General features: G+C 51.8%; 1 protein-coding gene and 1 long non-coding RNA gene across 3 annotated transcripts in view; one reads left to right on the plus strand and one right to left on the minus strand.

Annotated features, from left to right (window-relative positions):
* TXN2 (thioredoxin 2) overlaps positions 1-26,354 on the plus strand; it is an 85,796-nt gene that overhangs the window by 38,046 nt on the left and 21,396 nt on the right. The window contains exons 5-6 of one of the 2 annotated variants that reach the window (XR_014845207.1): positions 16,552-23,169; positions 23,880-24,174. The exons of the other annotated variant lie outside the window; for it this stretch is intronic. The gene's annotated coding sequence lies outside the window, so the exon portion shown is untranslated. Of the gene's footprint in view, positions 1-16,551; positions 23,170-23,879; positions 24,175-26,354 lie in introns of those variants that run through there. 2 annotated transcript variants of the gene reach the window in all.
* On the minus strand, positions 21,538-25,787 carry LOC146403133 (uncharacterized). The gene is made up of 3 exons (XR_014803088.1): positions 25,683-25,787; positions 24,634-24,726; positions 21,538-21,621 (listed from the first exon to the last, which is right to left on the minus strand). It is a non-coding gene; the product is annotated as an uncharacterized LOC146403133 (long non-coding RNA).

The raw sequence follows: 26,354 nt of genomic DNA on the forward strand, positions 1-26,354 counted from the left end.
CTGAGGCAGAATAACAATTCGGGTGGTTAGAGTAGGAACATGGGCTTTGATTAATCAATCAGTTAATTAGTTAACCCTGATTAATATCCATAATTTAGAATTTGTAAAAACAAATCCAGATAAAGAGGCCTTGCTTGTCGGAAGATTAACGATGGAAAATACATCTGGGGACGTTAACCTCTGATCTGCACTTTGGGCGGTTAGAAGCGGAATGTGAAGAATGGCGACTCTAAGTCTAAGGGAAAGAAGAACAAAGGACCATAAGGGAAGCTTGTGGAGCATATCCGGACTCTAAGCCCCTATTGGACGAGGCCCGATCTAGGTGCTGGGCCAGGCCAGTAAGGGAAAAGGAGGGATGGCAGCACCCCACGCTGGCACCCCTGTCTTTAAGAGATAAAGCCTCCTTGGAAGATTAGAGGATGGGAATTCGTCCTCCCCCTCCCAGGGTCTGTGCTGGGAGCTGCCTGCCTTCCTATAATCAAGACTTTTGCTGGCTTGCCGCCTGTGCATTCGCGAAGTTCATTCTTTGGCTCCGGGAACAAGAATCTGGATTCCAGTAACATCTTTCTGGTACCATCATCTCCCCTGCCCTGCTCTCACTTACCCATCAATAAGTTGGTCTGGAGAGAATCGCCAGGGCCAGGCTGGGCTGGGCATCACGGGCCGACTCACGGGAACCTGGCAGGGCCCTTCTCCAGGCAGCGGTGAAGACAAGAGTCCAGCCTGCAGAGTGGGAAGCCCCAGGAATTTGTTCTCTAACAGTCTAGGGTTCCCTGGGGCCTCAAGGAGTCAGGCCTTAGCCAGCCGGCCCCCAGGTGGCCCTGTGCAGGTTGGAGTGGCTGTTTGACAGCATGCCCAGTGGGTGCTGGCAGCCAGAGGAACCGGGGAGCCTGGCAGGGGTGTCTGGGTTCAGAATTAATTTTCTTTTTCTTTTTTTAAGGGCCGCACATGTGGCACATGGAAGTTCCCAGGCTAGGGGTCTAATTGGAGCTTCGGCTGTCAGCCTACACCACAGCCACAGCAACACAGGATCTGGGCCCTGTCTGCAAACTATACCACAGCTCACAGCAATGCTGGATCCTTAACGCACTGAGGGGGGCCAGGGATCGAACCTGCATCCTCATGGCTCCTAGCTGGGTTCCTCACCCCTGAGCCACAATGGAACTCCTTAATTTTCCATCTCTGGGTCTGCCCCTGGGCTGAGCAAGAATGGCCCGTGGCCTCTTGACTCAGGAATGTAGAGTGTGTCTTACCACCACGAAGAAGGAGGGGCCAGGCCTCCAGGCCTCTGAGCTCTAGAAGCATCTAATTGTTTGCTAAAACCACAGCCTGGGAGAGGTCTGAGGGGAAATGGGGCGTGGGGGGGGGCAGAGATGCTGGCTCTGATTACCCTGCCGAGGAGGAGAGGCCTGTCCCTAAAAAGCAAAGTGGTCCAGGGGATGGATGGACAGAGGGTGGCCAGCAGGGAACCCCAACCTCCCACAGCCATAGTGCTGGCCCTGGCTTGGGCCCCTGGGGGGGTGGGTGGGCTGGTCCTCCCCCTTCTGGGCACCTCATCCACCCCGCCCAGTTCCAGCCCAGCCCGGCTTCCCATCCCAGCTCCCCATTGCATCATTTCTCTATTGCTGGAACGGAACTTCTTTGTCAAATGCCTCCTGTTAGGGTCCCCATTGGCAGGACCTAGTCTCAGGTAATTTGTGCAGAAACAATTTACAGTGTGCAAGGCACTGCACTTACCCAGCAACCTGGGATGGGGGAACAGTATGACCCATGCGAGCAGTGGTGGCTCCTTATCTTCTGCTGTGTCCTGAGGGCCCAGCCTGGCTATACCGATGGTCAGATGAGCAGGATTCCGTCCAGCTTTTCCAGAACCTCTAAGCCCTCTCTCTGCCCCAGAGACCCCCTCCCAGCCTCCTGGGGCTCCTGGCTTCTCCCCCCATTCTCAAGCTCCACTGCCTCCCATCCCCCACTCCTGTGTTTGTTCAGCTGCCTGTGGGGGTCTGTACTCCACCTCCACCTCGCCCCCAGCCAAGGTCAGTGAGCCAGCCCTGCCAAGGGGCACCCGACCTTCTAGACTATTCCTAGGCTGGCTGTCCTCTGCCCATCAGGGCCTCCGTCTGAGTGGTCTCCCAAATACAGACCTCAGAGGCCAATTTCCCTCGGCGCCTGCATCATTCAGAGTTCAACCAAAGAAGTAGCACCAGTAAGCTAAGTATATGCTGTGAACCAAAAAAAAAAAATGTCACTTGCCATTTCAGTAACAACCAGTGTTGCCTGCCATCAATCCATCAGCCATTGCAGCTGCCCTCCCCCAGACTAGCAGTAAACTTTCTTTTTTTAATTTTATAGCTGCACCCATGGCATGTGGAAGTTCCTGCGCCCGGGATGAATCTGAGCCACATCTTCGACCTACGCCACAGCTGCAGCAACACCAGATCCTTTACCCAACTGTGTACCAGGCTGAGGATCAAACCCACACCTCCACAGCGACCTGAGCTGCTGCAGTCACATTCTTACACTGTGTGGAGTTCCTGTCATTGCTCAGTGGGTTAAGAACCCGACTAGTGGGAGTTCCTGTTGTGGCTCAGTGGTAACAAACCCTACTAGTATCCATGAGGACGTGGGTTCGATCTTTGGCCCTGCTCAGTGGGTTAAGGATCCAGCATTGCTATGAGTTGTGGTGTAGGCCGGCAGCTGCAGCTCTGATTTGACCCCTAGCTTGGGAATTTCCATATGCCACCCTGCATCCCTGAGGAAAAAAAAAAAAAAGAACCCAACTAGTATCCATGAGGATTCAGTTTTGATCCCTGGCCTCTCTCGGTGGGTTAAAGATCCAGCATTGCCGCAAGCTGCTTGCTGCATAGGTTGCAGATACGGCTCGGATCCAGTGTTGCTGTGACTGTGGCTGGCAGCTGCAGCTCTGATTCCACCACTAGCCTAGGCACTTCCACATGCTGCGGGAGCGGCCCTGAAGATGACAACAGAACCCCACTGTGCCAAAGCAGGAACTCCATGCAGTGACCTTCTGATGCTCAAGTACTTTTTTTTTTTTCCCCCAGCAAAAGCTCTTATATCTCCTGGGTCCTCTCTTACCTCTTTGGAACAGCCCCTCAGTGTCGCTGAGGCTGTCTCCCCAGCTAGAGTCTCAATAAGGTCACTGAATAAGAAATAATTCTCATCTTTTAGTTTTATTTTTTTGTCTTTTTGCCATTTCTTGAGCTGCTCCTGCGGCATATGGAGGTTCCCAGGCTAGGGGTCTCATCGGAGCTGTAGCCACCGGCCTACGCCAGAGCCACAGCAACACGGGATCCGAGCCGAGTCTGTGACCTACACCACAGCTCACGGCAATGCCAGATCCTTAACCCACTGAGCAAGGCCAGGGATCGAACCCACAACCTCATGGTTCCTAGTCGGATTCATTAACCACTGAGCCACGACGGGAACTCCAATTCTCACCTTTTAGGTTGTGCTCTGTTTTGCTGTCAGTAGTATGGAGTGATGGGTGGATTACCTGTAAGGAATGGGTTTTTGCAGCTGTGGGAGCTGGTTGGACAGGTCTGAAATCTGCAAGACGGCCTATCAGGAAGGGCCAGCGGAAGTTTCAGGCCCAGGCTGACGCTGCTGTCTGCAGCGGAATTTCTCTCTGTCTCCAAATCTTTACCTTAATCACACGTGCAAGGTTCCTTTCACCTTATAAGGTCATGTAGTCACAGGGATGTGGGATCAGGATGTGGACTTGTCTGGGAGGTGGCCTCCACCCTTCCCGTTCATTCATTCCTTCATTCTCTCAGTTTCCCACCCATAGTCGCGCTAAGGGCCAGGCCTGTGCTGAGGGTCCGGCGCAGAGAGGGAGGCCACTGTGGGGGCCGAGGCGGCAGGAGAAACAAATGATTGGAAGTTGCTGTCATGGCTCAGAGGTTAACGAACCCGTCTAGTATCCATAAGGACACTGGCCTCGCTCAGTGGGTTAAGGATCAGGTGTTGCCGTGGCTGTGGGGTAGGCCGGCAGCTACAGCTCTGATTGGACCCCTAGGCTGGGAACCTCCATATGCCGCAGGTGCAGCCCTAAAAAACGCAAAGAGAAAAAAGAAAAGAAAAAGAAACAAATGATTGTGACACATTATGGAGGTCGGGGTTCAAGGGACTTTGATGACATGGTGGGGGTAAAATCTGGGACGGGAGGAGGCGAAGACTGGCTTGTGTGGAGGGAGGAGGGTGTCTGTGGGCACTGGGCTGTGCCAGGGCATGCAGGATGCCAGCGTTCCGCTCTCTGCAGTCAGAGTCACTCCAAGCCCTTATGGCGGGGGGGAGGGGGAGGGCATCAGGAAATATGAAAACAAACACAGATCTGTGAGGGAGTGGACAGCAAAATTCCCCAGGTTCCTTAAGAAAACAATGAAGCCCTGCAGGGTGACTGGAGCGCCCCTCTGGTCAGCCCTTGACCTGCAGCCCCCTCCTTCCGCCCTCCCCTGCTCCCTCCCAGCTCCTTTTATGATCAAGTGCTCGTGGGCTGGAGAGGCCCCTGTAGCCTGGAGTGTTCAGGGGGGATCCGAGAGACAGGGGGTGGCTCTGCTCATCGGTTCATCCCACAGAGAGTGGCAGACAGAGGCCCCCCCACTGTGGGTCCTCCCTGCCCAGGGGCACACGGGAGGGTGGGATGCTGCCAAGGACCGCTGGGCTGGGCCTTGCTGCGTGGGTGAGGCCTATAAAGGGCTCTCCTTTCAGCAGCCTCCTCTGAGGGCCCCCCCATCCCCCATCTCGCTTCCTCCAGCTTCTAAGTGCTAGGAACGCAAGAGAGAAGCAGGGTGGCCTGTCAAAGCAGAATTTGGGCGCCAACCACTTGAATGGAAGTGAACAGGTCTGGAGCGGGTGGGGTTGAGTCTCTTTTCCTTTTCTGTCAGGTTAGGGTAATTCCCCACCCTCATTCCTGGCCCAAGGCCATCGGCTCAGGAGAAATCCTGCCCCCGGGGTACTTCACCTCCCGCCACCATTAACCACCACCGCGGCCCATTCCAGAAAAATCTCCAGGAAAGCAGCAACTGTATCCGCCTGCCCACCGGTGTCTCCTTCAGGCTCTGGCATGCGTTGGGGGTGCAATAAACTCCCCTCTTCCTTCCTTCCTTCCTTCAAACAGCCCCCGTGAATCAGTCCACAGTGTGGCAGGTGGGCTTGAGGCTGAGGCTTAGGCCGTGTACTTTCTTCACTTTACAGATGAGGAAAGGGAGATTCAGAGACCTTAATCGACTTGCCCAAGGTCACGCAGCAGGGAACAGAGCAGACATTCGGACCTGCTTCTTCTACTTGGCTTTTTCCACTTGACTCAAAGTGTGGAGGTGTGTAGGCGAGACAGGAAGGTGGCCTTTTGAGGAGGTGGTCAGAACAGCAGGAGATGAGCTGGGACAAGTGGGCTGGGGCAGGGTCACGAGGAGCATCCAAGGTCAAGGGAGGGACCAGGGAGGCTTTGGCTTTCGTCTTGTGGGCCACTGGGACCGGAAGTCTGTTCCTGCTTTGACCCTTGTTCAACCAAGGTAGTCTCGGAGAGGGCTTGTCACGGGCACTCCGTTTTCTCACAAGTATATTGATAATTGCTCATGATCCCTGTGCAAAGCGTTTGAGCCTTGGAGTGACACACATCTGGGTTAAAATCCCAGCACTGCCCCTTCGTGCATGGTTGGAAGATGCTAGCAAGTGATGAAAGTATTTACTTCGGAGCCTCAGTGTCCGGCTGGGGAAAGTGAGGCCGATGACACTCTTCTTGCAGGGCCCTGGGAGGCTCAAGAGGGACAGGTAACCTAAAGCGCCCAACAGCGTAAATGCCTGATACTGATAGCTGCTATTATTACTGTTGTTGTTGTCGTCGTTACCATTAGCTGCGCCTTCTGGCGGCGAGGGGGAGAGTCAGACCCAGCATTAAATATGCCAGCTGGGGAGCTCCCAGGTGTTCTGTGCCCCCCATTCCCTCCCTGCCCCCCAACCCTGGCACGAGCTTGGAGCCCTTTGCTTCTGGCATCTTGAGTGTCTGGGCCTCTGTAAAGCGGCTGTTGACCCCCTCCTGAGCAGCGTGAGAAGCAAACCGTCCAGGAGACAGGAAACGCAAGGCCCCGCCCTGGCTCTGCCTTGACTTGCTGTGCTATCTTGTGCGAATCATTTCCCTCTCTGGGCCTCAAACAAGCGAGGGGGACTGAACCACTTGAAGACCTGTTCATTTCTTATCTGGGTACCTGAAACCTGGGGATCGAAATTGCCCCAACCTTGGTGCGTGCAGGGTCCAGTTCAGAATCAGGCCTGGGAGAGGATGCCCATCAGGTCCAAGTGCCCAGTTCATGAAGCCCCCGAAGATTTATTTATAAGGAGTTCCGTGTGGTACAGCGAGGGGATAGATTCAGCAAGTTAATATGACTCTTTATGTGCTAATATGCAATGCTTGTACGTTGTTGTGGCTCTGGCGTAGGCCCGCGGCTACAGCTCGATTCGACCCCTAGCCTGGGAACCTGCAAATGCCGTGAGTGTGGCCCTAAAAAGACAAAAAATAAAAAAATAAAATTTAAAAACATCAATGAAATGCTTGCAAAGACATGTCAAGGGCAAAAGCAAAGTGAAGGACAGTGTGGATAACAAGCCTCCCTAAACTAAAAAGGGGAGGACAGAATAAAAGGGGGGAGAAAGAAGTTCCCTCGTGGCCTGTGAGTTAAGGATTTGGCCTTGTCACCTCCATGGCTTGGGTCACTGCAGTGGAGCAGGTTCGAACCCTGGCCCCAGAATTTCTGCATGCTGCAGGTGCAGCCAAAAATTAAATTAAATTAAATTAAGTTAGGGGCAAAGAAGAGAGGAGGGATGTCTGCAGAAGCAACTGGAAACTCGGGCTGCTTCTGTGGAGGGGGCCTGGGTGGCAGGAATGGGAGAGTGAGAGACTTTTCACGGCGCCTCCATTGTACCTTTTGAATTTGATACCACGTGAATAGTTTATCTAGGCAAACAAATTAAATGAGTAGCATAATCAGGCAGCTTTGTCCTGACCCAGCTCCCTGCGCCCTTAACCTCCAGCATTCTAGAACTACTCCAGGGCTTGTGTTGTCCTTATCAAAATTCCTTTAGGCCTTTGACTCCTGTCTCAGCCTGTTTGCAGCATCCCCCAGTCTGTGGGAGCGGGGTGAGTCACAGCCACCCCCCACCAGCTGTTTGCCATCTGAGACCTTCCTGCAGGGGACGAACCCTTTCCAGCTGTGGCCTCCATCTCTGCAAAGACTCTGGCACGCCTTTCATCTCTCTCCTGTCTCTCCCTTTTGACTATAATTCAACTCCCATTTATTGGCTGTGCCAGGCACTGTGGTAGGAGCAATGAAAACCTCCCGACAAATCCGGAAGGGAGGGATTACTAGAGCAAGGGGAGAAATGTGGGAGTGGGGTAGCGATGATTCTATGTGTGTGGCAGCAGGGAGGTGGCATCAGGGAAGGCTCCCTGGAGGAGGTGGTACCCGGAAAGACAAGTACTCTTCTGAGCAAAGTGAGGGAACTCATCATCTGTTCTTTCTTTTTTCACGTTTTATTTTTATTTATTTATTTATTTATTTTCTTTTTATGGCCCTGCTTGTGGCATATGGAAGTTCCCAGGCCAGGGGTCGAATCAGAGCTGTAGCTGTCAAGCTATGTCACAGCCACAGCAGCACCAGAACCGAAATGCATCTGCAACCTACACCGCAGCTCATAATGGGAACTTCCTTATGCCGTGGGTGCGGCCCTAAAAAGGACAAAAAAAAAAAAGAAAAGAAAAGAATTGCCAGACCCTTATCAGCCCACCTGTCTCACTGTAACTGTTACAATCTTCCTAAGGCCCGCCCCACCCCAACAGGCCTACTCCTCCCTGCCCCCTATTAGGAAAGGTATGTGGCCCACTCCCCTCCTCCCCTCAATCAGCCTGGCCTGCTCCTTCCTGCCCCACTACTAGAAAAGGTTTGTAGCCCACTCCTTACCCTGCCCCTATGGGGCAACATATGCCCCCAACCAACCAGCAAGTGTATGGGAAGACTCCATCCCTCCCCAGCCAATCAGCAGGTGTATGGCAAGACCACGCCTCCACTCCTTTGTCTCTGGGCTATAGAAACAGACACGCCCTTGTGCCCTGGTTATCTGGATGCTGGTCCACTGTGTGAACAGTGTCTCTGTCAATAAACGTGTCTTTTCTACATCTTGGTTTAAATCCGGAAAATACTTTTTCCACCCATATGCAGAGCCCACAACAGCCAGGACCAGACCGCACGCCCCTAACTCCCAGCCCAGGGCTTGGTACTCTGCGCCTCTGCCCCCCAGAGGGTTGGGAGCTCCAGGCAGCCCGAGGAAAGGCTTCCAGAGGCAGGGATTGCCTGGCACTCAGACCCCGGGCAGTCCTTTGGCAGGTGACACAGATGGGTGGTGCTAAGTGCTGTCCCAGGAAAGGATCTGCCTACTTTATAATCTGGGGTGACTGCTCTGATTGGGCTCCACTTCTAGCCGCAGACCTGGGGAGGAGAGGGCGACCTGATAAAGGCTATCTCATGGAACTGCCCTGTGGAACCGGATGTAGGAATCAGGCCCAGTTACAGGTAAGCAAATGAAGATTTAGGGAAATGAAGGGACTTGCCCAAGGCCCTGAGGCAGGGACGACCCAGCTTGGCAATGCCCATGGGCGGGGCAGTGCCTGTGCCGTTTCTAAGAGATCCTTCTCCTTCTTCTTCTTCTTCTTCTTCTTCTTTTTTTTTTTTTTTTTTTTTTTTGTCTTTTTAGGGCCGCACCCATGGCGTATGGGAGTTCTCAGGCTAGGGGTCCAATTGGAACTGTAGTTACCAGCCTGCACCACAACCACAGCAACGCCAGATGTGAGCAGCATCTGTGACATACACCACAGCTCATGGCAACGCCGGACCCTTTAACCCACTAAGCGAAGCCAGGGGTCGAACCCACATCCTTATGGCTACGAGCTGGGTTTGCTACTGCTGAGCCACCACAGGAACTCCTCCATGAACAAGGTCCTTCTGCCTGCCCTTGAGGGGGGTCCATGGCCCTTCCGCCAAAATATATGCGTTTCTGACAAGGGGCCTGAAACCCCTCCACGAGCTCTCTTTCTTCCTGGTTACTGCAAACAGCGCCTCACAAGCAGCAGGTAACCCCTGAAGGCATTACCGGCCCTTTTGCTTTGAGTGTGAATTAGTTATCAGACCCTGAGACTGGAGCAGAATGCAGGGCCCTGCCCTATATGACACATGACAGGTGAGGAGGGAGAGGTCCCTGGGCAGGGCTATGCCCTGGGAGTGGCTGGGTGGAGCTTCCCCCGAAGCACCTGGGCCCCATGTCCATCCAGGTGGCACTGAGTGAGTAGGGAGGTGCCTGGGGTGGAGGTGCGGGACGACGTGGACGAAGCACCGACTTTTTTTGGGTTCCAGCCTGAGCTATGCCATCTCCTACCTGTGTAGCCTTAGGTGAGCCAGCCACTACCCTGAGCCTCACAACCTCACCTGCGCAGTGGGGATACACTGCTGTGTCTACCTTGCAGATGGGAGCTATTGAGAAGGTGTTCCGTTCCCGTCCCCATTCTCACACGTGAGCATGAGAAGCCCCTGGAGGGCTCCTTGAAACCTAAAGGCCTCACCCCAGAGTTTCTGCTTTAGTTAGTCCCGGGAGGGGCCTAGGTGCCTAACTAACTAACTAACTAACTAACTAACTAACTAAGTGTCCTGACAAGTTCTGATGCTGCTTGTGCTGGGACCACTCCTCTCTGAAAGATCTCTGAATCTAGGAGATTGAGGAGTTCCCGTTGTGGCTCAGTGGGTTAAGAAGGCTACTGGTATCCATGAGGATTCGTGTTTGATCCCTGGCCTCTATCAGTGGGTTAAGGGTCTGGCATTGCTGCAGCGTAGTTTGCTGATGTGGCTCGGATCTGGCATTGCTGTGGCTGTGGTGTAGGCTGGTGGCTGTGGCTCTGATTAGACTCCTACCTAGACTAGGAACTTCCATATGCCTCTGGTGTGGCCCTAAAAAGCCAAAACAAAAAACCAAAAAACAAAAAACCCACTAGGAGGTTGGAGAGGGCGGGGTGCAGAACAGAGCCTAGAAAAGCTGCCAAATACAAACTTGAAATTTTGTAGGGATTTTGCCCCCCTGTCACCTTGGCTGAACAGAGGGTGCCAGGAGGAGAAGAGGAAATGGCTACAGGGCCAAGGGTCGAGGGCCAGGGCTCTGAGCTGTCTCCAGGAACCTCTCCTTTAATCCTCCATCCGCTCTCTAACACTACAGAGAGCTGGTCTCTTGCACCTACTTCAACATGAAGAAACAGGCTGGAAGAGGTTCGGGGACACGTCCAAGGCCATGCACACAGCAAAGTGGAAACGGGAACCCAGACCTCTCACCCTGGGCCCTGGATGTTTCCTAATGCACTCCACCGCCCCTCCTGTTATCTGGTAGAGGGAAAAATATATTAAGAGCTGTGCAAATTTGTAGGGGTGGCTCATCTAAGCTCCCCCTCCCTGCACCCAAAGCCCCGCCTCTGCAAAGGTTGCCCTTCCCCCCACTCGGCTTCTCTTCTTGCCACGCCCACTCCCAGCTCCTTGCCCTGAAGTGTCCTTCTATCTTCCAGGAAAGGGACTGCAGCTTTTGACGCCAACCACCCCCCCTCCCCACCCTGCCCCCCACCCCCAGGACTTGGTGCCAACACCCAAGAGGTGCTCAGTGAACTTGGGGTTTGCCTCCCTTGCTTTCCTGGTCCTCCCCCCACCTCGAAAAGTTTGTCCTCAGAGCCCTTCCAAAGTGACATCCTCCATCCTGAGTCCCCAGGAGTGGGAGGGATGCTGCGTACCCAAGGCTGCCGACAGGGTCAGAGGGGAAACTGCATTTCCTGCCGGGGCCCCTGGGGAGCCCTGTCTCTCAGAGGTCAGCTGGGTCTCCAAGCACAGCTCTGGGGGGAGAGGGGGCGGGGAGGGGAGAGGAAGGAGGGGGGGGAAGGACAAGGGCACAGAGAGGAAGGGGGCAGCGAGAAGAGGAAGGACAGGGGGAAGGGGAAGGGAGGCAAAGAAAGAGAGGCAGGGGTAACAGAAGATTCGAGAGCATGAGACGCAGAGAGGGAGAGTCAAGAGAAAAGGATCAGAGAAACAGAAAAGCGAGAGCAAGTTAGAGACGAAATGGGAAGGGGTGTGAGAAAAAGATCGACGTTGACATAGAGAAACTGGCAGGCAGATATGCCAGAGAAACGGAGAGCAGGCGGGCACCGCCCGAAGGAAACACCTGCACTTCCCGCACCTCACTGAGTTTCTTCTGGGTGTTCTGCTCTGTGTGTCTGTGCTGTGACACCTCAGGCCTTGGATCAGCACATCCAATTGACCAGTAAACATCGCTCTCACAGCCCCTGATGGAGGAAGCAGGCCGGCCTGGAGGGAGTGGTCAGCTCCCCACGAGCCGTGGGAAGAGCCCCCTGGGATCTTGAGTCAGATTCTTGGGAAAGCCCCTGCCCCTCTCCCCCAAGCACATCCAGGAATTCTTTTGCTTTTCTGTTGCATTATCATTCATTACAAGGTATGAAATACTGTTCCCCGGACTGTACATCAGGGCCTTGTTGTTTATACAGAGTCGTGTGTCTCTGCGGATCCCAAACTCCCGATTTATCCCTCCCCACCCTTCCACTTTGGTAACCATATGTTTATTTTCTGTGTCTGTGAGTCAGTTACTGTTTTGTAAATACGTTCATTTGTATCATTTTTCAGATTCTTTCGTGTCTCAATTTATGCCTCTGGGACAGGGACATTTCTCAAGGGGGTGTGGAAAACTTGAAACCGACCACTCAGGCCTTACAGTGGAAAGAATCTGGGCTTTGAAAGTCGGCCAACCCGAGTTCAAATCCAGACTCTACTATCTCTTTGCTGGGTGACCTCAGGCACATGACCTCCCCTCTCTGGGCTTTGCATCTCCTAAATGTGACTGGGCTCCCTAAGGAGTTTTTTTTCTTTCTTTCTTTTTTTTTTTTTTTAGGGCTGGATCCATGGCATATGGAAGTTCTAAGACTAGTGGTTGAATTGGAGCTGTAGCTGCTAGCCTACACCACAGCCACAGCAACACCAGCTCCTTTGACCCGCTGAGCGAGGCCTGCATCCTCCTGGACACTAGTTAGGTTCATTACTGCTGAGTTGCGGCAGGAACTCCTCCCAGGGGAACTTTTGCTCTCATCCTTGCACTCAGCTGGTGGGGGCTTCTAGCGGTTTCATGCCTTCCACAGGCAAAACCAGCCCCAGGTGACTTTAGGGAGTAATGAGATTTTACTGTAGGTCTTGTGGGGCGTGAAGGAGCAGTATGGTAAACACAAGGCAGGAAATTGAACAAAAATGCCCATTAGTCCTCTTTTTTTTTTCTTTTTGGCCACACCTGCAGCATATGGAAATTAACGGGCCAGGGATTGACTCCAAGCCACGGCTGCTGCTACCCACGCCACAGCCATAGCAATGCTGGATCCTTAACCCACTGTACCTGGCCAGAGATCGAACCTGGGGCACCAAAGAGACAACAGGTCCTTAACCCACTGTGCCACAGTGGGAACTCCCCCATTAGTCCACTTGATTCTCCGTATGGTCCTGTCTGCGCAGTGACAGCTCTGACTCTCTGTCCTCCGGTCCTCAGGCAGCTTCTCTAGTCTCCCCGGCTCCGACATTTGGTCTCCTCACTACTTCTCTTGCTCCTGTTTTTTCTTTTTACAGCCATGCCTGCAGCATATGGAAGTTCCCAGTCTAGGGGTTGAATTGGAGTTGCAGCGGCAGGCCTACACCACAGCCACAGCAACATCAGATCTGAGCTGCATCTGCAACTTATACTGCAGCTTACAGCAATTCCAGATCCTTAACCCACTGTGCAAGGCCAGGGATGGAACCTGCATCCTCATGGGCACTGCGTTGGGTTCTACAATGGGAACTCCTGCAGCACTGTGTAGGTCTCCCGTTTCTTGGAATCTTTTGCCCTTTTCTTACCCCAGGAAGGAGTTGAGCATCGTTACTAAGAACAAATCTCCAGAGTCAGATGAGCTGGGTTCGCATTTCAGCTCTGCTTCCTATTAATAGTGGCTTCACCTCTACATACCTCAATTTCTTCATCTGTATAATGGGTTAAGGGCAGTGCCTGCTGGAATGAACAGTTGGGAGGATTAAATGCATTCATATATATAAGACATTTAATGGCAATGTCTGGCACAGAATAAACACCAAATGAACGTTAGCGATTATTCTTATCACTCCTAAGTCGACAAAGACTCACCTTAAGAATTCCCATCATGGCTCAGAAGTTAACGAACCCAACTAGCATCCATGAGGGTGCAGGTTCGATCCCTGGCCTCACTCAGTGGGTTAAAGATCTGGCGTTGCTGTGAACTGTGATGTAGGTTGCAGACGTGGCTCAGATCCCGGGTTGCTGTGGCTCTGGTGTAGGCTGGTGGCTACAGCTCTGTATGGACCTCCACCCTGGGAACCTCCATATGCTGCAGGTGTGGCCCTAAAAGACAAAAAAAAAAAAAAAAGAGATCTACCCTCTTTCAGAGTTCCTGTAGCGGCTCAGCAGTGATAAATCTGACTATTGTCCATGAGGGTGCAGGTTCGATCCCTGGCCTTGCTCAGTGGGTTGAGGATCTGGTGTTACTGTGCTGTAGGTCATAGATGCGGCTTGGATCCTGAGTTGCTGTGGCTGTGGTGTAGGCCAGCAACTATAGCTCTGACTCGGCCTCTAGGCTGGGAACTTCCATATGCTGTGGGTTCGGCCCTAAAAAGACAAAAGAATAAAAATAAAACAAATAAACAATTACCCTCTTTCCATGGCAAGAAGGTGCTGTGAATGAGAACTTTCCCTGAGGTTCTGCTGTGGCTCAGTGGGCTAAGAATCCAACTGCAAAAAAAAAAAAAAAAAAAAATCCAACTGCATTGCCCAATATTCTGTGATCATCTCTGTGGGAAAAGAATCAGAGAGAATGGCTATGTGTGTGTATGTGTATGACTGAATTACTTTTTTTTTTTTTTTTTTTTTTGTCTTTTTGCCATTTCTTGGGCCACTCCCGCGGCATATGGAGGTTCCCAGGCTAGGGGTCCAATCACAGCTGTAGCTGCTGGCCTATGCCAGAGCCACAGCAACGCAGGATCCGAGCTGCGCCTGCAACCTACACCACAGCTCACGGCGATGCCGGATCCTTAAACCCACTGAGCAAGGGCAGGGACCGAACCCGCAACCTCATGGTTCCTAGTCGGATTCGTTAACCACTGCGCCACAACGGGAACTCCTGAATCACTTTTTTGTACAGCAGAAATTATCACAACCTTGTAAATCAACTATACTTCAATATAACTTTAAAAAATGAGGGAAAAAAAAAAAGAATCCTGCAGTGGCTTGGGTGGCTGCGGAGGCCTGGGTTCCGTCCTCAGCCTGGCATAGTGTATGAAAGGATCTGGCGTTGCAGCTGCAATCCTTTAATGGATGTGGCTTGGATTCAATCCCTGGCCCAGGAATTCTGTATGCCACAGGTGCAGCCATGAAAGAAACTAAACAAACAACCCCAATTTTTCCTGATCTATGTTAAATACACTAAATTCATGCTTATCATGTTCTGTGGCTGCCTGACATTTTTGCCTTTTTTTGTTTTTGGTTGTGGAAGTTCCTGGGCCAGGGATCGAACCCACACCACAGCAGTGACCAGAGCCACTGCAGCGATTGTGCTGGATCCTTAACCTGCTGCACCCAGGGGAACCTCCCACATTATGATTCTCACCTCCTTTTTAGCCTCTTCTGCATCAGGGAAGGAGGCATGAGACTCAAGCTCTGCCAATCAGAATTGACAGCATCCAGGAGACTTGTGTTATTAGTCGGGTTCATTACCGCTGAGCCACAACAGGAACTCCTGCTGCTTCTTTTTATATTCACTACTTTGTTGCATTTTTTGTATTCTACATATGAGCAATATCCTACAGTATTTGTCTTTCTCTGTTGTTCTCATTTCACTTAGCATAATGTAACCTTCCTAATAGCATTTAGTTCAGTGGTTCTCAAAGTGTGTTTCCAAGACTTGTATTTGAAAACTTGTTAGCAATACGGGGACCCAGTGAGAAATAAAAATTCTTGGAGTTCCCGTTGTGGCTCAGCGGGTTAAGAACCTGACTAGTATCCATGAGGATCTAGCTTTGATCCCTGGTCTTGCTCAGTTCCCTAACCTGGGAACCTCCATATGCCATGAGTATGGCCCCCCAAAAGACAAAAACAAGCAAACAAGAAATACAAATTCTTGGGCCCACCTCAGACCTCCTGAACCAGAAACTGTGGCGGTGGGGAGTGGGGGCCTGGCCATCCGTGTTCAACAAGCCTTCTGGGTGATTCTGCTGCTGGCTTAAGTTTGAGAATCGCTGTTCTAGTAATTCCCTTTCTAATTTTAAAGCAGCATGGACTCCACTGTTTGCAACTGAGTCCCCTGACTGAACTGGTATTTCTAAAGCTCTGGGGGAGTTACGAGGACAGCCTATTTGAAAGTTCTGGACAGGAATTCCCGTTGTGGCACAGAAGAAAGGAATCCGACTAGTATCTATGAGGAAGCAAGTTTGATCTCTGGCCTCACTCAGTGGGTCGGGGATCTGGTGTTGCTGTGAGCTGTGGTGTGGGTCGCAGATGTGGCTTGGATCTTGTGTTGCTGTGGCTGTGGTGTAGGCCGGCAGCTGTAGCTCCGATTCGACCACTAGCCTGGGAACTTCCATGTGCCGTGGGTGCGGTCCTAAAAAGCAAAAAAAAAGAGAAAGTTCTGGACACTAGCATGCAGGCGGCTTCATAGTCACATTATCATGTGCCCCCTGTCACCTTTGCCACATTAGGTTGGTTAGAGGCAAATCCCGGTCCCACCGCATTCAAGGGGAGGGGATTCCACAAGGATGCGACCAGCTGCAGGCGGGCTCACGGGGCTGCCCTAGGGCTCAGCCACCACAGGCAGCCTGAGTGGGTCCTAAAGTCAAGATTCCAGGAGTTCCCGTCGTGGCTCAGCGGTTAACGGATCCGACTAGGAACCAGGAAGTTGCAGGTTTGGTCCCTGCCCTTGCTCAGTGGGTTAAGGATCTGGCGTTGCCATGAGCTGTGGTGTAGGTTGCAGACACAGCTCGGATCCCGCGTTGCTGTGGCTCTGGTGTAGACTGGCAGCTACAGCTCCGATTAGACTCCTAGCCTGGGAACCTCCATATGCCGCGGGAGCGGCCCTAGAAAAGGAAAAAAGACAAAAAAAAAAAAAAAAAAGATTCCAGTTAGATGAACAGAGAACACAAAGGAGCACACCGGTCCTCAAAAGCGGTCTTTATAGGAAAATTGTTCCCATCTTATGCCTTCAGGCCTTGACTGTAAGAAATTTGGCCTTGGGGTTCTCTTGCGGCCCCGTGGGAGGACCTGGCATTGTCACTGCTGTGGCTCAGGTCAGTGCTGTGGCCCAGTTTTGATTTCTGGCCTAAGAACTTCCGCATGCTATAGGTATGGCCAAAAAAAAAGAAGAAGAAGAAAAAGAAAGTCTGGTTTTGTTTTTTGTTTTTTTGTTTTTAGGGCTGCACCTGTGGAATATGGATTCAGAGCTGCAGCTGCCGGCCTATGTCTCTGCAACACCAGATCCCAGCTGCATCTGTGACCTATGCTGCAGCTTGTGGCAATGCTGGACATGTAACCCACTGAGGGAGGCCAGGGATTGACCCACCATCCTCACAAACACTATGTTGGGTTCTTAACCTGCTGAGCCCCAACAGGAACTCCCAGTCTTATTATTTGTGATCTTCCTCAGTGCCCAGCCCAGCTCCTGGCACATCGTGGGCCGTTAGCACTCCTTGGTTGGATGGCATTGTTGAGCTCAGTGACATATTCAAGCCACTCACCCATTCATTCGCTCATGTGTTAATTCAGCAAGTGTCCTGCATCCCTGCCGGGTGCCAGGCCCCGTGCCAGGTGCTAGGGCACAGTGTGGAACGAGGACCGGGCTTCGTCCTCATTGGACTGTTTCCGTCTCTGGTTTCTGGATCCCCTTCCCGTGCCCGGCCTGTGGTCCTGGTGTGCGGATGCCATTGGAGAGGTGAAGTCCCGAAGGACAGACCCTTGCCTGAGGCCACTCTGCAAGTCCAGCTGGCCTCCCTCCCCGCAGGACCTGTGGCCCAGCAGCCCCATCACGGCCCCATCTGGGGATCCTCCGTCTGGCTCAGAGTTTGGGGGCAGCCCCCCGTGGGGCTGGGGTGCCCTCCTGGGAGAAGGTCTTGGAGCCATGGGTGCTGGGAACATGGCTGATGTATGACCGCCTCCTCCCCCACCACAGGCCCGATAAGAAAGTGACCGCAGTCCCTTTTGGGTCACTTTCTCGCTCAAAAGAGGAACATGGTCTTGAGTGAAAAGGGAAGATATGGAAGAAGTGGCCCTGGGGGACGTGGTCGGCTCAGGGTCTGGACAGCGAGTTATCACAGGGCCCCAGCTCCTGCCTCCCTGGGGTTCTTCTGCTTTCCTGTGTACTCCCTTCCTTTTCCAAGTGTATTTCTTGGAGTTCCCTGGTGGCCTAGCAGTGAAAGGATCAGGTGTTGCCACTGCTATGGCTCGGGTTCGATCCCGGGCCCAGGCATTTCCACGGCCATGGGTATGTCCAAACCAAACAAACAAGCAAACCCCAAATGTGTTTCTCACTCATGATCCACAGGCATGGATCCCCGCCAGGTGGGTCCCCACAGGGCATGGCTCTCACTGACTCTTATTCTGCATCTGGGGGATTCTGACTTGGTTGGAGTCCGATGCGGATGCTAAGATGAGGATATGAATACAAGTCGGGCAGGTCCCATTGTGGCTCAGCAGGTGAAGGACCCAATGAGGTTGAGGATTTGGGTTTGACCCCTGGCCTGGGAACATTTGCCTGCTGTGGGCATGGCCCAAATAAAATTAAAAATGAAGGTTTAAAAATGAAATAATGGGGAGTTCCCTTTGTGGCTCAGCAGTTAATGAACCCAACGAGGATCCATGAGGATGCGGGTTCGCTCCCTGGCCTCGCTCAGTGGGTTACAGATCTGGCGTTGCCGTGAGCTGTGGTGTGGGTGGCAGTCGCAGCTTGGATCTGGCGTTGCTGTGGCTGTGGTGTGGGTGGCAGTCGCAGCTTGGATCTGGCGTTGCTGTGGCTGTGGCGTAGGCCGGCCGGCATTTGCTGCTTTGATGCGACCTCTAGCCTGGGACCCTCCACATGCTGCAGGTGCGGCCCTTAGAAGAAGAATACCAGTCGGTTTTTTGGATTGTGTTCCTGAGCAACTTAGGTGAGAAAGTGAAGGAGGGAAGGCAAGACGACTCCCTGCTATGAAGCCAGGTTCCACCACAGGCGACCGGGGAGTCCAGGAGCGAGTGTTGAACATGTACCTCCTCTGCCATCCTGCCCAAGGCGCCAGGGCACTGGGCTGCTTAATTACCAGCTCCTCCAGAGGGCATTCATTTCTGGGTCCTTCCAGCCTTCCCCTTAGGTCACGGGAAGCCTTCCAGCCGAGGGCGGTAGCCAGTAGGTCGCTCTGGGCTTCCCAGTATTGGGGCACCAACCGTGCCTACAGCCTTGGAACAGAGGGTTTCTCTGCTAAACATAAACCTTTAAAAGCCTGTGACATAAGCCCCAAACCCATTTCACAGATGGGCTGAGAGAGTCCTAGAGATGGCCAGGGGTGGACCTCAGGGAAGGGAAGGAAAGAACCAGGACTAGAACCCAGAAACCAGGTCTCCAGCCTGGGAGTCTGGAACCCTTTTTTGTTGTCATGTTTCATTTTGAAATAATTACAGATTCACTCAGCCGCCCCCCTAGGTTACCGTTCTGCGTAACTAGACTGTAATTTCAAAACCAGGACGTGGATGTTAATACAATGCACAGATCTCATCATAACTGGCTAGTTATACACCCATTTGTGTGTGTGCACACAGGTGGCTTTATGCCATTTTGTCACACGTGCAGCTTCCTGGGGCCACTACCACAATCAGGACACTTAACTGTACCATCACCACAAGACACTCCCTTGCAGCCACCTCTGCTGCCCATTTCTAACGCCTGGCAACCTTTATGCTCCAGCTCTAGAATGATGTTCTTTCGTAGGTCTTATACAAATGGAATCACATAGGAGGTATCCTCTTGAAATGTGCTTTTTTCACTCAATAATTTTCTCAAGGTTTAGCGAAGTTGTGTGTATCAATAGTTCATCCCTTTTTATTGCTGTATAGTATTCCATGGTATGGATGGATCATAGTTTGTTTAATTATCATCCACTGAAGGATATTTGGCCCATTTTTACCTCTTATGAATAAAGCTGCTGCAATGAACATTCATGTACAAGCTTCTGCCTTGTGGGAGGCAGAATAAAGGACCCCAAAGATGTTTATATCCTAATGCCTAGAAGCTGTGAATATATTACTTTACATGGCAAAAGGGACTTTGCCGATTGATAAAGATCTGTGTCATTGAAGTCTTAGCTGGGGACCTAGCTGCCCAGGGAAAGACTACATTTCCCAGATTCCTTTGCAACTACACACGGTCATGTGTCTAAAGTAAGGCCAATAGGTGTGAGTGAAAACAGTGAGTGCACCTTCTGAGTGGTGACCTGGATTTGTTATCTAATTCTGAGCAAGAGATTTCCCCTGAACTTAGCAGCCTAAAACAATAGACATTTATTATCCCGCACAGTTCCAGTGGGTCAAGAGTTTAGGACTGGCTTAGCTGCATGGTCCCGGCTGAGCATCTCCTATGGAGTTGCTGTCAAGGTGTTGGCTGGGTGTGCAGTTACCTGCAGGCTTGACTGGGCCTGGAGGATCTGCTTGCAACTTGTCTCCCTTACATGGTGGACAAGTTGATGCTGGCTGTTGGCGGGAGGCCTCAGTTCCTCGCTGTGTGGGTCTCTCCAAAGGGCCACTTGAGTGTCCTCAGGACACGGCAGCTGAGTGATCCAGGAGAGAGAAAGGGGGAGGCTGTGATCTCTTTTACAAGCTCGCTTTCAAGGTCGCAGTCCATGTTTCCAAAAATATCCTGTTGGTGACATGGGTCGTTCCTGTTCAGTGTGGGAGGGGATGAGATACAGGAAGGGATACCAGGAGCAGGGGTCACGGCCATAGTCTCGGAGTCTGGCTCCACATGTCCTTAATAGGAAAAGAATGTGACGGTCCTTTCCCTCTGCCTCTCTTCTCTTTGCCTGGAATGATGGTGAGGCTGAGGGCATGAGAATAAGAGCAAGCCCCGAGTGATGGCTGAGCAACAAAGGAGAAGGAGCCTGGGTGCCCAGCACTGGTGCGCTGCTGTGCCAGCCCTGGACCACCTCCCAGAACGGTTCCACGAGCAGGATATACCTCTCTGTATTATTCCGTGCTGTTACAGGCAGCCTAGGCTGTCCACCCCTTTGCTGACCCCGTGAGCTTTGGGCCCCACCCCCGCAGCTCCTTGCCTCTGGATATTAGGAGAAGGGAAGGTAGTGCTTGTGTCCCACCAGCTTCCGCTCCTGCCCCTCCCATCACTCGCACAGGTCCTTGCAGTTTAGAAAACAAGATGAGCAACTAAATGGGAGCCCCATCTCTCCCTTCCAACTGCCCGCATCACTTACCGTGCTCAAAGGATCCACAGAGAGCATCATTTCTTTCCTAGAAAGCTTCTTTAAGCCATACGAGTTTATATTTTATTTATTTATTTATTTATTTATTTGGTCCACATCCATGGCATATGGAGGTTCCCAGGCTAGGGGTCGAATCAGAGCTGAGCTGCTGGCCTACCCCACAGCCACAGCAGCACTAGATCTGAGCCGAGTCTGTGACCTACACCACAGCTCATGGCAATGCCAGATCCTTAACTCACTGATTGAGGCCAAGGATTGAACCTGCGACCTCATGGTTGCTAGTCAGATTCGTTTCCGCTGGGCCATGATGGGAACTCCTCCTGTTATTTTTAAACCTTCAATTTTTAATTTGATTTTGGCCACGTCCACAGCATGTGAATGGTTCCCCAGCCCGGGATCAAACCTGAGCCAAGCAGTGACCCAAAAGCAACTACAGTGACAGAGCTGGATCCTTAACCCACTATACCATAAGGGAACTCCAAGCCATGGGATTTTAAACCGCCCTGGAGAAATGGCTCTCAAACCATAAGCATCACTCTTTAAGTAGGTCTGGACCTTCCTACTGTAGCCCTGGTCGTCTGTTTAGATGCAGTTGGCAGTCTGGAAAGCTCTTTTCCACCAGTCCATTTTCTTTTCTTTTTTTTTAATCTTCTTTTTGGTTTTTTTTGGCATAGTCTGCAGCCGCTTGATGTGGGATCTCAGTTCTCAGACCAGGGATGGAACTCAGGCTGCAGCAGTGAAAGCACCAAATCCTAACCACTAGGCCACCAGGGAACTCCCTCCATTTGTTTTTTTCATTTGAATCTGAAAGCAACCCTTTGAGTCCCATTTTGCAGATGAGAAAAGTGAGGCTCCAAGAAGAAGCTGGAAGGGGCAGAGAAGGGTGGATGCTTGGGGTGGGGGCCTCCTCGGCTCCCTTACACCTTCAGGTTTTCCCTCACCGCAGTCTCATCGCTTTGCCCCAGGTGTCTTCAGGCCCCTTGAGGGAGGGCGGGGAGTCGGGTTTGTCACTCTGTCCTCGGTGTTCCTACGGGAGTGAGGCCATATAGATACCTAAGTCACAAGAGGGTCCTATGGGAGCCAGAAAAGTGAGGCCATGGGGAGGCCAGGCAGCCTGCCTGCTGCCATGCTCCCGGCCCTCATATGTGCCCAGCCTGAGCCTCAGAGAAGTCTTCGAAATCCAGTCGCTGTTCACTGTGTGCTCACTGCAGCCCGGGCAGTGAGGTAGGCCCTGTTATTGTACCCACTTCACAGATGAGGAAACGGAAACTTCAAGTTGAAAAGCATCTCCCAGACCCTGGGCAGGACAATCAGTGGTTCTGGGCAGGGCCCCCCAGGAGGCTTTTGGTCTGAATAGTTCAGAGGCATGTGGCTTCTCATCCCAAATTTTACTTTTTTTTTTTGCCATTTCTTGGGCTGCTCCCGCGGCATATGAAGTTTCCCAGGCTAGGGGTCCAATCACAGCTGTAGCTGCTGGCCTATGCCAGAGCCACAGCAATGCAGGATCCGAGCTGCGTCTGCAACCTACACCACAGCTCATGGCAACGCCGGATTGTTAACCCACTGAGCAAGGGCAGGGATCAAACCTGCAACCTCATGGTTCCTAGTCGGATTCGTTAACCACTGAGCCACGACGGGAACTCCTTATCCCAAATTTTAAAAAAGAAGAACATGAACACACCAGAAAAGTCCACGTGGTCCAACCCCAGCAGCAAACGTTCTGTTTTCCTTTGACATTCAAGTCTGTCTGTGGGGCTTCTGCCTGGCAGCTTCTGGGACCTCAGCAGAATCCATATTTTCTAGATAAACGCAGACGCCAGCCTCTGCACCCCCTGGCTTTTCTCTGGCTCTGTGGGAACCTTCACTCCTTTGCATTCCAGCAGCTGTGTCTGGGAGCCCCTAGGGAATTTCCTCTTGGCCAGTGACTTCTGAGACTTTAGTAAACAGCTCTTCCTGTTTGGCTCACTCATGGTCCCCTTTGCCCTCCCCAGGAATCAAGCTTGAGCTCAAGAGGGCTGCACGTGGGAATGGCTCATTCAGCTATTCGAAGGTATAAAGGGAAGTGCCTTGTGTGTAGCAAGGACTGAGCAGGCTGCTAAGGACACAGATGAACCTTCTAGGTGGGCCTGCCGCCTTCACGGACTTAGAAGCCAGCAAGGAAGACAGATTTGTTTTTGCCTTTTTTTTAGGGCTGCACCTGCGGCATATGGAAGTTTCCAGGCAGGGATGTTCATTGCAGCATTGCTAGAGGCAGATCCCTGCTAGGAAAGATGGAGCAGCAGCAAGAAACAGCAAAAAACATCCATACAGCCATGAGGAGAGGTAGATCACAAAGCAGTAAAGAGAAGTTTTGCGTTGTTGTTGTTGTTTTTTAATTATAGTCTATTTACAATGTTGTGCCAATTTCTGCTATACAGGGTAGAGACCCAGTCATATATATACATATACACACCCACATACATATATCCACACATATATATGTGTATACATATATATATACACACATTCCCTCTCTTATCCTACCTTCCATCATGTTCTATCCCAAGAGATTGGATAGAGTTCCCTGTGCTCTACAGTAGGACCTCACTACTTATCTATTCTAAATGGAATCATTTGCATTTACTAACCCCAAACTCCCAGTCCATTCTCATTTTTTTTCTTGTCTTTTTTTTTTGGAGGGGGGGGGCTGCATTCACGGCATATAGAGGTTCCCAGGCTAGGGGTCGAATCGGAGCTTACAGCTTATGCCACAGCCACAGCAACGCGTCTGCGACCTACACCACAGCTCATGGCAGCGTCGGATCCTTAACCCACTGAGCGAGGCCAAGGACTGAACCCGTGTCCTCATGGATACCAGTCCGTTTCCACTGAGCCGAAACAGGAACTTCCATTCTCATTTTTTAAAAGGAGGAATTTGTTTGTTTATTTATTTATGGACATGCCTACTGTATGTGGAAATTCCTGGGCCAGGGATGGAACCCACAGCAGCAACCCCAGCCACAGCAGTGAAAACACCAGATCCTTAACCCACTGCACCACCAAGAAACTCTGAACATTTCGGTTTCGAAAATTAAAATAGGGAGTTTTGGAGTTCCCGTTGTGGCGCAGTGGTTAACGAATCTGACTAGGAACCACGAGGTAGTGGGTTCGATCCCTGCCCTTGCTCAGTGGGTTGACGATCTGGCATTGCTGTGAGCTGTGGTGTAGGTTGCAGACGCGGCTCGGATCCCGCGTTGCTGTGGCTCTGGCGTAGGCCGGTGGCTACAGCTCCGATTGGACCCCTAGCCTGGGAACCTCCATATGCTGCGGGAGCAGCCCAAGAAATGGCAAAAAGACAAAAAATAAAATAAAATAAAATAAAATAGGGAGTTTCCACTGTAGGGCACAGGGTGAAGTATCCAGCATTGTCTCTGGTGACACAGGTTTGATCCCTGTGCAGTGGGCCCAGTGCAGTGCGTTAAGGATCTGGCATTGCAGCAGCTATGGCGTAGGTCGCAGCTGTGGCTCAGATTCAATCTCTGGCCCAGGAATATCCACATGCCTCGAGTGCAGCCATAAACAAACAACCAAACAAATAAAATTAAAATACATGCAAGAAATCCCTAAAAGGAAATTTATAAGAGTCGGGCGTATTTGGGGCCGGTGAATGGGAGTGGGGATCAGGGAAACAGGAAAACTTAAAACAAGTAAGGAGTCTTGGAGGGACCCCGCTATACCGTCAAAAAGTTATCCTCTGCACCTTTGTCCCACCCTTCCCCAAAGGGACTTCCAGCTGTTTGCCAGGGTGACTGCGCGTTAGGGCAATGGCAATAATCAGACTTTTCTGGCTCTGAATTGACCGTCGTTCCTGGAGACCCAAGATACCTCTGTGGGAGTTCCCCACTGGTGCAGCAGGTTGAGGGCCCCGTGTTGTGACTGCTGTGGCTGGGTTGGATCTCTAGACCCGGAGCTTCTGCATGCCATGGGCATGGCCAAAAAAAAAAAAAAAAAAAAAAAAAAAAAAAAGTCCCTGTGGTCCACCATCAGAGTAAGGGCTTACGCAGGTCAGGTGATCAATGGAGTGTTGCTCAGGTCTGTCCCACGCTTGGTTAAGTAGGTCCTCAAAACCCATCCCGTGGTTATTTCCCCGGTTCTAGAATACAAAAGAGACAGATGCAGCAACTGGCAGAGTCCCCATATGGCAGACACTGTCATTATCATCCTATCACCAGGATCTTACAGAAGGAGCTACTGAGGCATAAGAGATGGATTAACTTAGCTGGGGCCACATGGCTGCGAAGTTGGAAATCAAACCGTGGCAATTGGGTTCCAAATCCACACCCTTCACCATTATACTCTCCTACGCTCAAGCACTTGCAGCTTAGAACAGAGAAGCAAGTACACAACGAATGCCCAGCAATGCATTGCAGGATTGCTGTGACAGCGATGAAACGGGGGAGTTGTGGGGGTCTGGGTGGCGGGGTGAGGTTAGCGGAGGATTGCCAGCCGAGATGGTGTCTAAACACAGGGTTAAGGTATGAGTTGGGGGTGGAGTTCACCGATGGCTCAGCAGGTTAAGGATCACTCTCACCACTGCCATGGCCTGAGTTGCTGCTAGGGCATGGGTTTGATCCCTGGCATGGAAACTTCCACATACTGTGGGTTTGGCCAAAAAAAAAAAAAGGATGAGTTGGAGTTAGTGGGACTAAGGTGGGTGGGGTGGGCAGAGGGGCCCTGCAGAGGCGAGGGGCTGAGGCAGAGTGTCAGTGAGGGTGGCCCAGGCTGTGTGGGCTTCAGTGGGAGAGGTTGCAAACTCCTGGATGCGAAGGTACCAGGGCGCCTGGGAGGACTGCCAGGGGCCGAGTCCTGGCCCTGCCTCCTGGGGCCCAGCCCAGCTGCTGGAGCCCTGGCCCCAGCTGGTGACATTCCAGAGCACCCGGCATGTGGTTTCTGTACACAAGACCTTGGGGTAGTGTTGAGCAATGCACTCTCAGCCCAAAATAAACACTTTTTGGGTTTTATTTTTGCTCCTGCTTTATTTATCACCCTAGGCATCTCCCTGATCCCCATTAGAGGCCCCGAAAGGAGGGAGAAGGCAATTCCACAAACCTTGGAGGATGTGTGGCCTTTTGTTAAGGATGCTCGTCCCGGTCACGTGGACTGAAGCAGCGGTCCTTGGAGACGTTTCTCTGGTCCTTTGCAAACCAGGAGCAGCCTGGGAAGTGAGGGAAGGGATGGCCCTGGGGCCCCGCCACGGATCCCTGCAGAGAGGGACGGAAGTGGGCAGGCACTCCATTCTTAACCCTCACTTCACCTGGGAGACAGGCAGTAGTTTACCCATTTTTATAGAGGAGGAAAATCTGGCACAGAGAGGTAAAGGAATTGACCCGAAGTTGCACAGCTGCAGCTGGAGGGGCTGGGTTCAAGCCCCCCTCGGCCTGGCTATGACAGTCTTCTTTTGCACTAGCCCACCCTGCGGCTGGAAGTACACAGTCCAGTGTCTTTAGGCTGTTGAGACTTGAAGAAAGAGAGACGTAGAGAAGAAAGAGTCATCATTTTTCTGCTCTCATCTAGCCTGGGTCCAAAGTGACTAGTAGGAAAAGAATAATAGCTAACTTTATTAAGCACTTACTTTGTTTCAGGCACTGTTCTGAGCACTTTATTGGTATGAAGTCCTTTATTATTTCTTATTTTTTTTAGGGTCACAGGTGTGGTATCTTCCTTCCTTCCTTCCTTTCTTTCTCTATCACAAGCAAATCTTTTAAAATTTTATTTTATTTT

This window comes from Sus scrofa, chromosome 5 (assembly GCF_054392235.1).
Source record: "Sus scrofa isolate SSC_HxYL_T2T_F1_AM1 chromosome 5, Sscrofa_HxYL_maternal_Yorkshire_Landrace_v2.0, whole genome shotgun sequence".
Taxonomy (NCBI): domain Eukaryota; kingdom Metazoa; phylum Chordata; class Mammalia; order Artiodactyla; family Suidae; genus Sus; species Sus scrofa.